The 10,149-nt window shown below is 40.0% G+C and overlaps 1 long non-coding RNA gene across 1 annotated transcript; it reads left to right on the forward strand.

Annotated features, from left to right (window-relative positions):
- Window positions 7,710-9,694, forward strand: LOC8078276. Its single transcript, XR_002448084.1, has 2 exons — window positions 7,710-8,462; window positions 8,643-9,694. It is a non-coding gene; the product is annotated as an uncharacterized LOC8078276 (long non-coding RNA).

A 10,149-nucleotide genomic window follows, 5' to 3' on the forward strand; every position in this document is an offset into this window, starting at 1 on the left:
TATTGAGTCTACATTGGGGTTCTCTAGATGGTGGTATATTAGGATCTGTAGGAATGTGATGGGTGCAAAGAGCAGGACTAATTCCCTTGAGGTCTTGGAGTGAGTAGCCAAAGGTTGAGTGATGTTTTTCTAGGACTGCCATTAGACGAAGAGTTTGCTCCAGAGCGAGTTTATCACTTATAATGATAGGAGACTCTAGATTGTCACCTAGAAAAGCGTATCTAAGACCGGTTGGTAAAGGTTTAAGCTCAATAGGAGGTTTAGGTGGTACTGCAAACTCATCTAAAGATTCTTCCTCAAAAGGGTTAGCTTCTTCTTGTATGAAGAATCTGGCTTCATCTTCTAATCCTAGTTTGGTTAAAAAGTCTAAGGATGCAGCTCTAAATTCCTCCAACGGGTCTTCTTGTGGATAAGGTTTTGTCCTAGAGTTTAAAGAATGTGAGATGGACAATGAGAATTGAAGTTTCTTGCCTAAGCAAATATTAAGCTTCCCAGATTGTCCTTCATAGAGAAGTCACCTAAAAGGTTGTCCTATCAATAGGTTGAAGTCCCATGTGTCAAAGATGTAAAAGCTTAAATGCACTGGGTTCCTTCTACCTGGATGGGTAGGATGTGTAGGATTCCTAAACTGGGGACAATATGTCCTGAGAGACTTCTCATGGATTTTATTATTGGGATTAATGACATGTCTTGTATTAAATGTTCTGCAAGAGACATAGACATGATATTTATCCCAATAACTGGATTATAGAGGGCTTTTATTTGATCTATATTGATTATGCAATGAATAAGAATAGAAGATGAATTTAAGCGGATTATTTCAGTGGAAAGCTCTGATTCTTCTAACCATTCATTACTTATACCCGATACTAATTCTCCTGAGGTTCTTCCAGAAGGAATATCCCAGGGGGATTAAAAGTATCTCTAGAGTTTCTCTCTGGCCACTTCACAGAGTGAAAATTGAAAACGTTTCCAAATTTGAAAAAGAGATCAGGTTCTGTCTACAATAAAATCTGGAAACAAAATATCTTCTTTTTCTTGCTCTAGACATGTGTTAGCTGAAGTAGATGGTGTGTCTGGCGAAGGGTTGGTTTTAGCTAACTGGGGTTGAGGCTCTACTTCTAGGAGGTAACCTAATTCAGTGGATAGGATTTGATCTAGGATTAATCTTGCTTTCTCAGAAGAGACATGCAAGAAAGATCCTCCTGATGTAGTGTCAAGAAAATTTCTACTTTCTCTACTCAGACCTTTATAAAAATGTTGTAAAAGAATAGGGTTTGGTAGACTAAGGTCTCGGCCGGATGCTAAAAGTGTAGTAAATTGATTCCACGCTAAAGCCAAGGTTTCTTTAGATTCTTGCTTTATAGTAAGAATCTTGACTCTAAGGTCGATGATTTGGGAGATGGGATACAAATCTAGGAAAAAGTTAGAACGTAAAGTCCCCAATCTCCTTGTTGCTTACCAATGACTCTATTATACCATTGTCTAGCTTTTCCCTTTAATGAGAAGGAAATAGCTTCCAATGGAGAGTTTCATCAGATACGCCTTCTATGCAAAGACAGTCACATGTTTGCTCAAAGTCTCTAATGTGTAGGTAAGGATTTTCATCTCCTTCTCTTGAAAAGGATAGGCTTTGGACCAACGCAATCAACCGCAGACTCAGCCTATAGCTACATGTTTGGATAGGTTGTGTTGACTCATGTTGCACTAGGCTGGTCTCCATGGGTGCAGAGAACTGAAGGATAGGAATGTAATTTAAGGTGTCCATAAAAGAAAAGGTAAGATGTAAGAAAAGGTGAGATAATAGAAAAAGATAAAAGTGTGATACAAGGTAGAGTAAGATAAGGTTATCTAAGCATATTGTCTTTCTCCCCGGCAACGGCGCCAGAAATGCTTGTTGATATTAGTACGCACATAAAAGAATCAAAGAGAAATAATCCGAAAGCGCACGGATATCGGTGAGCACTTCACCTAGGAGATAAGTCCAGAGTATCGTATTTATTTTTTACCACTAGGAGAAAGCGTGCAAAAGACTAAACTTTTATCCTACCTACTACCCATGGTTGCAAGACAAGATAGCAAGATATAAGTGATATAGAGAGAACTCTTTCTTTAGTCTTCTTCTAATCTATGGTAAGAGTGTAGATATCGTTCTAAGGGGAGTAACTAGAGAAAAGAGACACCTCAGAGAGTGCTTAACCCTAGTACCATATACCCTACCGTACGTCTTGACAAGACGTGGATGACTGAGACCCAAGAGGATTGTCACTTCCCCCAAAAGGCTACCACAAATCCGGCCAAGCAGGGAGTATCTACAAGTATTCCTAGCCCAAGCACAACGCTTACACTATGAATAATTACTCTATTTCCTATGCGAAGCGAATAAAGTAAACTTGTAAACCAAAGAACAATAAGAACAATAACTTACAAGTATCAAAAGTTAAATTGCCAAACGATTCTAGAACCAAGCCTTGAGTTAGGAGACTTGACCCCAAAGATACGAAGAAGAAGGCACCAATAGGCCAGACTTCCTCAACTCTATCTTCACCCTATACTCTCTCAATCTCTCTTGTTGCTATCACCCTAAAGAGACAGATCCATTCGAGGGACCCCTCTCTGTCTAATTCTCTCTAGAAAATATGAATTAGGGTTTCAGAATTAGATAGAAGGGGGGTCAGGGTCTTTATTTATAGCCCCCTAGGAATCACCACATCCCTTGGATCAAACCGACTTAAACGTGTGCTTAAGATTAATCCTCAAAGTCAGTGGTGGCAAGATCCTCGAGATTCGCTCTGATTAGTGGAGAGCCCTGGGCAGCTACTCCACCTGGCAGGGGTGCCTGCCCCTGGTAGCTTCCATGTGGGCCTAGGTTTCAGGTGGTGGCTCCTGGAGTTTTCTAAATTGTTCCTGAGTTGATGTTCCGGTCTTCTCTCTATGTAAATCTGACATGTGGACCTTCTTTTGTTATTATTCCGGTAACCCCCTGCAGAAATAGACAATCACCAAAACTAATGGAATCCTATTAGTTATAACCCTATTTCTACTGAGTGCTTGCACATAGTTCCTTCTTCATGTTAACTTGACGGTTAAAATTAGGAGTTATCTACCATCAACAACCGTCTCACCCGAGACCCAACCAAGCCTCAGACAAGACAGACAAATCTATCTTGCCTAAGACCCAACTAGGCCTCGGACGAGACTGAATAATCTCCGCCATAGTATGGCTCGGCACAAACACTATAGGAGCAAGAGCACCCATATGATGGCCATAACCAGCTACAGTGCAAGGAATAGAGAGCCTCACCATCACTGTACAAAGCCATGCTTCGCCCTATGCCTGGTACCAAGACCATAATACCATGACATGTACATATGTATTGCCTGCCTCCTCTTGAAACTATAAAAGGGGAAGTAGGGTCTCATTTAGGACAAACATGGGCACAGACAGACAAACATGGGCTAGGCACTGTTCGTCTAAATGATCATTTAGACCATTTAAACATCATGTAAATGCTACATAGTGGTACACTGTTTCCATTTAATCATCTGCTTAGTCCGTTTAGTGGACCATTTAGCCTATTTAATGGACTGTTTAGCCCAAATAATGGCAAAATGGTAGGTGACCGACTGTTTATTGTTTAGCGTTTAGGAAAACATTAGGGCTAGGTCAAATACATCAAGACATCGTGAATTGGTCCACCACATACTCACAACTCACTTAGAGCCGAGACCTAGGATCCACTCCCTCTCTCACTTAACCCCTACTACGAGCACTTTGGGTGCAGGATAATATAAATCTCTACCTCACTCTGGGCGTAGGGCATTCTCGGCCTGAACTAGTATAAATTCCTCATGTTCTTTATACATCACCATCTAGATTGAGGGCACACAGATACAAATTCACTAGTTAGTGTTTATACTATGAGTCCAGACACCGATAGCCACCTTCTATTTATAATGATTCACTCAACAGCTAGCCGTTAGGGGCAAACTCAGGGGTGTCGGATGCTCTAATGCTTGCCCGTCGGACATGGCCCAGCGTCCAATGCTCCCTGCCACACTCGTTAGATCACTGCCATGTGTCCTTAGTTAAATGTGACCCTTTGATCACCAACGGTCACTAAAGCGTTAATGAACTTCTAGAGCACGCATCGGATCCGTTAGACGCCAAGTGTCGGACATGCCACCTCACACCGGACGCTACTCAGTATGTTTTGAAAACCTTCGAGCTAGTGTCACACACATCTGCTGGTGTAGATTCAGACACACACCAGTGTTCAACATGCACAATGTTGAAACCCTTCTCTTTAGCACTGCTACAATGCAAGTATCAAATGCTCTAACAAGAAGACACTAGACGCGCACGACTATTTGCGCTCAACTGCGCTGCACTTGTTGGACATGGCCTTAGCATGTGATGCTATCTAACCCTGTGTTTGAGGAGTGTTTATTAGTGACAAACACTCATGAGACTTTGCCTTCTCTTCAACTCGGCCTCTGGCATAATGGAAAATATGCACTTCATTTTTCCAAAAGCGCCTAAACCCCTCTCTACCCTTCAAACTACACCTCCTTTGCAAATGTGCCAACACCACTATGTGTACACCACCATTGTGCATGTGTGTTAGCATTTCACAAACATTTTATTCAAAGGAGTTAGGTTAGCACTTTACTAGATCCTAATGCATATGCTCAGATGTTGACCTAGTAGCACTTGATTTGAGAGAGGACCATGATTTCCCCTCTTGATAGTCGGCTATCTAAATCCAGTCAATCACTTCTCTACTCAACTTAGACCAGCAAAAGCAAAACCCTATGGTTATACCTTTGCCTTGATCACTTTACTCCTTGTCCATCACCAAGTGCTTGATCACCATGATCTTCATTTCCATATCCAAGCTCCATCTCTTTCTTATCATGTGGCCACCCCTCCATGCCACTTTGCTCCTTCATCACTTGTGTTGCTACACCTAACTCAAATCACTTTAACACAATGGAATTAGCAACTTAGTGTCAATAATTACCAAAACCAAACTTGGGCTTTCACCTAGCAGCCTTTGTCATTGATCTTCCTTTTTTGTGAATTACATAAGTACAAATGTAGACGCTCAACACCGCACACTCACCCCATATGGATACATGTACATAAGCCCCCTATGAGCACCTCTAAAAGACTATGATAGCAAATCTCGAGATTAATGAAGTTACCACATATGCCTCATTGTCTACGAGAACAATGTCTACCACTAAAAGTACAACACCATTAAATTCGAGAATAAATTTAGGAAAATACGAGCACTCGTGCCAAGTCGAGGACTTTAACTCAGGTTTATAGGTTCCAACATAGGAAACCTAAGCAATTGAGCTAGGCTCAGTTTGCTTTTCATCCATCTTCCGTATGTGAGTTGATCGATGGCACATATGACATGTGGTAAGTGAGTTGGTCAAAGTTGAAGCTCATTCATTGGATAGGCCCATGGATCCTTGTGCTCTGCACTTGGCTTCATTTCAGCCCTTGATATGAAAAGATATTGAATCAAAGTGTATGATGATGTGTTTCCTTGCTTGTGGTAGAATAATGGGCTTGGCTTGATCAGGGTTTGGTCACCCCTAACCTATTGCTTGGTAGCCTGACTTGCCATTTAGTAGTGGCAGATCTAGAATTTTTTTAGGTAGGGTGTAACCTATAAGTTAAATGGAAAGTGCAAATATAGAGACATAAATTAGTCTTCTTGCCTTGCAAAAAGATGTTCTTCTTGTTCACAATGCCAATGCAACAAGGGGCATGTGGATGGTCATTAAACATCCACTACAAGAAATGCATGATTTTTTGACATATTTAGTATGACAATAGACCGTGATGTCATTATATCATCCAGATTATGACATTCTGTAATAGGTATTTTGACCTAGTGACATAAAAAAGCTGGATGTCATAATAAATGTCATAGAACTATTCTAATTTCATACTATGACAATATTCACTATGTCATGAGGCCTAATTTATAAATGTCAAAAAAATTGACATAAGTTGGGTGTCAAAAAATATTTTAGAAATATTTAAAATACTCTTATCTACGTTGGCATGTCTAATTTCCACGTGGGTGGGTAGTTTTTTTTCTTTTTTCGCAATTTTTTTTCTCAGCCTGATTTCACTTGGTCGGCACACCCCGTGCGCTCTCACAGTCCAATAGGCCAGCCAACTGTTGCTGGGATTTTTTTTCTAAAAAAACAAAAACTACTCAAAAGTTCGCCGTAGCTAGGCTTTGACCTTCCGTTGGAACTGAAAGACCAAACCAAATGGACCAATTTGCTGGTGCTTATTTGAGCATTTTGGCTTGATGGTGCTTATTTGAGCATGCTGGCTTTATTTGTTCTCGGGAGTCTGATGGAGGGGAAAACCACTAAAAAAATAGCGCAAAATCTAGGGTGTCACAGGGTTTTGAACATGGGACCTATTGCCAACAAGTAAACTGAGCTAACCACTAGGTCCATTATTTGGTAGTTGCTTTTTAGGCGTTCTGGATTTCTTTTCTTCTTTGCATAAGGGGTTCGAACCTGTCCCCCTCCTAAACTGTGTGAGCTATCTGCCTTCTTTTCGCATCATCTAATATCCGCACACATAAATTACTCTTCCACTTTTTTTTCATCCCTACTATTTTGTTTTTGTTTCCATTATTTAGGAATTAAAATATCACACACGTAGAAATTACTCTTCTATTTTATTTTACATTCCATCAAGGCCGTCAACAATCTCAAAGGTGCAAATCTTAGAACACGATGAGTCGTTGACAGTTGCCCCTAGAAAGAAAGTGTAAACAATCTAAAAAATCAAGCTATATTATTTCATTATATTCTTTACTACTCTTTTAAATGATGTGTATTGGTTATTTTATTTCTCAAGTAATTGGAGAATGAGATCTTGTCAAAATTTGAAATTCAAATTTTAAATTGTTCAAAGAAACAACCGAAATGAAGGATCTACAACTTTCACTTTGGTAGTTTCTCCATCTGAGGTCGTTTACAAAATTTAAATTTTAAATTTGAGAAATTCAAATATAAAATGATTTCAAATTGAAAAGTTGTTAACTACAATGCTTTGTAACTTTCTAAGATCTATACTTTTTATTTTAGCCATTTGGTTATTTATTTACTAATATAGTGGTAGTAACATTGTTCACAAATGTTATTCATCCCTCTCATAGTTATGATCTAAGTTTTGTGAACAATATTACGACCACTTTGTCATGTGAAAAAATGAACAAAATAGAAGTTGTAGATCTTGATGAGTTCTACAACTTTTATGTTCACAACTTTTTCTGTTGAAATCATTTAGTGTTCCAAAAAGAAGTTTGAAGTTGCCATTTTTTGGGATTCAAAATTTAAGTAGATATAACACAATCACATGAAAAGATGGATAAAGTAATAGTTGTATGAACATAATAAATTAATAGAACATGATTTTAGAAATTTTTAGGAAAAAAATTAATAAATTTAAAGATAGTATGAGGGAGAAAAACTAGTTATAAAAAATACACTTGAAGATTAAAATAAAAAATATATACATTAGTGTGTTTGTAATTGAAACCTGGGCTCAGCCCAACTAAAATCCAATAGCATATTTAACCGTTAGATGAAAATGAACGGCCAACATTCAATCCATCGGCTTGAGCTCGTATAAAATCTGAAGAAACCCTACTCCTCTTCCCCTCCACCGTCGCCCTCCTCAGTCCCTCCTCACCCCGCCACCGCACTTCTGCATCTGGACACTGCTCATTCAGTCTCCTGCTCTTCTGCCTCCCCACCCCACCGACGCACTTCTGCATCTGGACACTGCACTCCTGATCCCTCATCTCCTTCCACTCTACTAGCTCTGCGCATGACGCAAGTAACGCAGCACTTCTTCCTGCATCTCCGCTCAACTGCTCGCTCGTGCTCCCTCAAACAACAGCAGCCGCACTCCAACAGCCACCATGTGCATCTCCTTTCAATTCTTGTCTGTGATTGGCTAGAGGATAGAAGAAAAACCATGGGTAGTGGAGCTCCGTGGCCCTGGAGGAGTCTTGTTTATTTTTTCTTTTGTATTTTATTTGGATTTTGATTTTCTGAGATGGACACTGGACCTATTTCATGGCAAACCAGATGTATGAGATTCTTCTTAACTGTGAATTTGCTAGGGGTTTTCGATTCGCTTTTTGTCCATAGTAATTAGTTGGATTTTGTAACGGGGAGCTGCTGCGGCGGCGGCGGGGCGAGCTGTTGCAGCTGGCCCACACGCTCCGCCTCGTCCGCCCGCCTGTTGTCTGGGTCGTCGTCGAGCCCGCCGCCGACGCGCCCGCCACCGCCGAGGTGCTCCGCGGCACCGGCGTCCTGTACAGGCACCGGCTCGCTGGCGTCCTCCACTTCGCCGATGCCGCCGGTGTCTACGACGTCGGGTTCTTCGACCAGATCCGACAGATCGAGTTAGTACCCCCCTCTCCACCTTCTTCAAATCTCACACTCTGCTTTCTTCCTTCATTCCTTCGATTTCATGCCATGCTTGCTTTTAATTAATCAAATGAATGATGCTGCTCCATATGGCACTAGCACTTTCTCAAAATATTTAATGTGATTGAACTCTGAAATTCATTTGCTTGCATTAGGCTAGAAGATGCAGCCAGTGACATAGAACTCTGAATCGGGAGGTAATAAAGGGCCCGTAACCTAATTTGATTCCATTATGTGCTTGGTTCTCTGATTTGCACTTCAAGTTCATGGCAAATTGGCAGCATGAGGATACTCCTTCAACTAGTATTTTTTATGTTGACCATCTGTCCATCTCAAGTTTCTTTTCGATGCTTGCTGCTTGAACAGGTCAGCACCACAGTTGCTGATACTGTCGCATAGTACATGTGCTGGTGAAGAACTTGTTCTTTGCGTTGCCTAATGTACTTTAATCATAAAAAATATTTTGGAGGGCTACATCCATTCTTATCAGCTGTGTTTCCATTCCTTGCAGGCTCCAGAAACACTTTCATTTTTGCATTGACTTCCTATCAGCAAATGGTAAAAATGGTCACTTCTTGATAACTGTAATCTAGTCATTTCTGATCTCGATCATTGACAACAGAATGAGAATTTAAAGCTTAATGATAACTGTAATCTGGAAAGAAACTTGAGATATATATGTCATTTATACATTACAGTGTGCCTATTCTAGTACATTGCACCTCATGCAAGTGACCTCAACCATGTTTTTTTGTGTGGTTCTAGCTACTCAATTTACTTGTTGGTATTGTAAATCATACGATTTTGAACTCTAATTATGTTGTAAATTGCTTAATAGCTGATTGCTTCTATGGATCCTTTAAAATTACCTTAAGCATATTAGTAAGTTCATGGTTTGCTTCCATGCTTGCAGGTCCTAGAGCAAATGAGTAGCCAATCACTATTGACTCCTCTATAGAGCAACTTGAGCCTTGGAATTAATTTGTGTTGTGCGCTGCTGTGTTGCCGCTGTTATGAGCTGTTCTTGTCACTGTTACACTATTGTGTCGCTACTGTTATACAAATTTGAGACAATAGTTTCTTGAATTTTAAGACTATTAGAGTGAAATTATTATGATATCTTGCTGTGTTCGAGCAGCAAATTCTTGAATTGTAAGACTAATGATTTAAAGATAATATTATGTGATGTATGGGCTGATTTTTGTGATGTATGAGCTGTATTGGCTGAATTCTGTGATGTATGGGTTGTGTTGTGATTTGTATGAGTTGGGCTGAATTTTGTGGACTTAAATAGGACAAAAAAAAAGTAAAAGGCCTGAATTTAGTGGGCTGAAAATAGATGGGCTGAAATTGTAATGCTGAAATTTTGAATGGGCTGCAATTAACAAAATGGATATGGGCTAGAAAAAATAAAAAAAATAATGGGCTCAACAATTTCAGCCCATAAAAAGAGCTTGTGTGGCCCATGAAGTGCCTGGTTGCTATATGGGCTTCAACAGGCCAAAATTGATGTTATGACATTTATTTTTTTGTGCCATGTCATCGCCATGTCAGCTTTGAATCTTACGTGGCATTTTGCCTTGTGGCGATTATTTTCATATGTAATGACATAAATAGAAAGTCAAAAAATCACAGTATTCTTGTAGTGATCTGTTTTGACCA

The sequence above is a fragment of the Sorghum bicolor genome, chromosome 10 (assembly GCF_000003195.3).
Source record: "Sorghum bicolor cultivar BTx623 chromosome 10, Sorghum_bicolor_NCBIv3, whole genome shotgun sequence".
In the NCBI taxonomy this organism is placed as follows: Eukaryota; Viridiplantae; Streptophyta; class Magnoliopsida; order Poales; family Poaceae; genus Sorghum; species Sorghum bicolor.